The sequence below is a fragment of the Phoenix dactylifera genome, unplaced genomic scaffold (genome assembly GCF_009389715.1).
Source record: "Phoenix dactylifera cultivar Barhee BC4 unplaced genomic scaffold, palm_55x_up_171113_PBpolish2nd_filt_p 000928F, whole genome shotgun sequence".
Lineage (NCBI taxonomy): Eukaryota > Viridiplantae > Streptophyta > Magnoliopsida > Arecales > Arecaceae > Phoenix > Phoenix dactylifera.
In genome coordinates this window covers 47,170-50,779 of record NW_024068288.1, presented here as the reverse complement: position 1 = coordinate 50,779, position 3,610 = coordinate 47,170, and the positions used below count along the sequence as shown (strand labels likewise).

Below are 3,610 nucleotides of genomic sequence, written 5' to 3'. Positions count from 1 at the left end.
TGAGAGGCTACAGTTTCTTCATACGATACGGCAGTGGCTAGCCAGCACGAGGACGTGTCAGGAGGCCATTAGAGCGACTTGCACATCGCATCAGATTTGGATGGCAAGGAACGCTCGTACTCTCAGTGAGCGCAGGGTGTCACCGAGATTTGCTGCGGAGCTTACTCGTGTATAGGCGTCAGAGATCATGCCCACCCACTCTTCAGATAGGCCTTTGATAGCTCGGGACACCTGGGGCCCTCCTTCTGCTTCGGCAGTTCACCAGATGGTGTTTTTCACCTGGGAGCCCCCACCCCCGAGTTTTCTCAAGGTTAATTTTGATGGGTCGGTGCTGGACGGTGGCACGCAGGGCGGTGCAGGCTTTATCATTCGGGGCCCGCACTCCAGGGTAGTGGCAGCAGGCGGCTGCCTTCTGTTTGACATATCGATTCCGAAGGCAGAGCTTCGAGCTGCTTGGGTGGGCATACGCCATGCGAGGATGGTTCTGCAGGCTAGTTCGATCATCTTGGAGGGCGACTCGGCCACGGTCATTGGATGGATCCAGAGGGAGGCGACGGCTGATGGTACAGACCATCCCTTGATCCGTGACATAGGAATGATGATGGGAGATGGGAGGGCCTTTCTGGCTAAGCATGTATTTAGGGAAGCTAATGGGACGGCCGACTGGGTGGCGGCCCATGCGGCCCACCACTCAGGGTACACTCTTTGGGCAGGGGAGGGGGAGCCACCACATGCTCTCCGTGAGTTGTTGTATTTTGACTTTCTTGGATGTATTCGTACACGTATTGTATGAAATACTCGTTTTCAGCAACAAAAAAAAAGAAAGCTTCATGACGCCATTCCTACAATTAATTAATACATTAGAAGTTGCAAGGAATGGACGTCCTAAAATGACCAAAATCTAAGACTGTGAATTTGAAGCTGGATGTGTGTCCAATACGATAAAATCGACAGAAAAGTAGAACTTGTCTACTTGGACTAATACATCCTCGATAACCCCCCTCAAAATTTTAACTGACCTGTCAGCTAATTGCAAAGTGATGGAGGTTGGCTTCAACTCACCTAAACCAAGTTGCTCATATACAGAATATGGCAACAAATTCACACTCGCCCCTAAATCTAACAATGCTCGCTCTATCCTAAAGTCGCCTATGATGCATGAGATGGTTGGGCAACCTAGATCTTTATATTTAGGAAGAATGTTGTGCTGCAAAATAGCACTTACGTTTTCAGTTAAAAATGCCTTCTTCATAACATTTAATCGGTGCTTGACAGTACACAAGTCCTTCGAAAATTTGGCATATGAGGGTACTTGTTTGATTGCATCAAGAAGAGCTATGTTGATCTTTACTTGCTTAAAAAGCTCAAGAATTTCAGAATTAGGTTCGAGCTTTTGCAACGGCTTTAACCGTTGTGGAAAATGTGGAGGAAAAGAATATTCAACTTTTTCGATAGAAGTTGGGACCTCAACTTCTTCTTTGTCCCTTTTATCGGCTTTGGGAGCATCAAAATTAGAAGTGACCTGCGGTCTCAATGGGACGGTCTGATCAATGACTTTCCTATTACGCAAAGTTATGATGCTCTTTGCATGTTCTGTATGCGAACTAGGAGCTGTATTATTACTACCGTGCACTTGTGGGTTAGGTTGGGATTGAGCTGAAAGCTTACCCTTCTCCTGAGTACTTAGGACAGTAGTCAACATTGACAATTGGTTCCTTATATCTTCAAAATTTCGAGTATTTTGAGCATTGATATTAGCTTGACCTTGTAGAAAAGATTGCATAGATTGCAAGGTATCCTCGATATTCGGCTTCTGAGAGGGTGGTGATGCAAAAATAGGATGTGCAGGTGGAGGAGCTGAATGGTGTGACTGTTGAGGATGATCGTTTCTCCACCTAAAATTTGGATGATTCTTCCAATCAGGATTATAGGTATTCGAGTACGGATCGTTATAAGACTTTTGGTAGGAGTTCATAGCATTTGCTTGATCGTGCAAGACTTCCTTGAATGCCGGTATGGTGGGGCAATCTGTAGTGGTATGACCAGATATATCGCAGATACCACAACACTCGTTTCTAAGATCTATAGTCTTGACAAGCTCAACCTTCCTAAGCTCAATTTCTTCCACTTTTCTAGTGAGGGCTGCCATTTTAGCATGAAGATCATCCTCAGTTCTGAGGTTGTAAAGGCCTCCCTGTACAGAGCTAGTAGGCTTAGGCAAAGACATTATTTCTATCCCCATTATCCCAAAGTTGGGCAGTCTCAGCAAGGGAATCCAAATACTCCCATGCTTCATCAGGTTGCTTTTCTAAAAATCTACCATTGCACATGGTCTCTACAAACTGTTTCAACTGTGGAGATAAACCTTCATAAAAGAAGCTAATAGTTCTCCAAGTTTCGAACCCGTGATGAGGGCATGAGAGAAGAAGGTCTTTAAATCTTTCCCAACATTCATAAAATGCTTCATTGTCCTTTTGTTGAAAATTGCTGATATGTCTTTTCAAAAAGTTGGTCCTTTGTGTGGGAAAGAACTTCTTCAAAAATTCTCTCTGCATATCTTGTCAAGTTCTTATTGATCTAGGTCACAAGGAGTTTAGCCATGTTTTGGCCTTATCCTTTAGAGAGAAAGGGAACAACGGAGGACATCCTCGGTGACGTTCGACACTCTAAAAGTAGTGCTCAATTCTTCAAAATCCTTTAAATGAAGATACGGACTCTCGGACTCTAACCCGTGAAACTTGGGCAGCAATTGGATTACCCCTAGTTTGATGTCAAAATGTCCTACATTATCAGAAAAAATTATGCATGAAGGCTGACTAGTCCTAGCCGGTTGTAGGTATTGTCTTAGGGTCATAACATGGGGTTCACGTTCTCGATCGTGGTGACTCCCCGCATAATTTTGAAAAGAGCATATTATTTCTCATGGATCGAATGCGTAATTATATGTTTTAACACTGTTTTAATTTGAAGGCAAAACATATCTGCTAGTACACAGAATGCTACAATAATATGTTCGATCTGTTTTCTTTAGCACTTTGTTTTAGCGGAGAACATGTTGGAGATGGATTGTCCCTGTGTCACGCCAGAGATAGTGTTGAAGGCATCCAGTCATGTGGATAAATTCACTGACCTGATGGTGAAGGATGAGAAGACTGGGATGTGCTACCGCGGCTGATCACGGACCATTGCAAGGGGAAGCTCAAGAGGGACCTAACATTGCCACCTGATAAGGCTGCAGAGTTCAAGCATGTCATCTCAGCGTTGGACGATGTTTCTGCTGAAGAGCTAGAGGCGAAGCTGAAGGAGTATGATATCAGATCACCTGATACCGGGAACCACATCTCTGATCCATACCCCTTCAATCTCATGTTTTAGACTTCGATTGGCCCATCTGGCATGATTCCTGGGTGAGTTAATTTGCACATGATATGTACCTAATTAGCAGCGATTGGTGTCTGGTATTCAGTTGCTGTTCAATCATCTGTGGATTGTAGGTATACAAGGCCAGAAACAGCACAGGGTATCTTTGTGAATTTTAGGGACCTGTACTATTACAATGGCAACAAGCTTCCATTTCCAGCAGCTCAGATTGGTCAGGCATTTAGAAATG

General features: G+C 44.2%; 1 non-coding gene across 1 annotated transcript; it reads left to right on the top strand.

Moving 5' to 3' along the window:
- The first annotated feature begins 2,400 nt into the window (after positions 1-2,400).
- LOC120107621 lies at positions 2,401-2,509 on the top strand. The gene has a single exon (XR_005509334.1). It is a non-coding gene; the product is annotated as a small nucleolar RNA R71 (small nucleolar RNA).
- Positions 2,510-3,610: the final 1,101 nt, after the last annotated feature.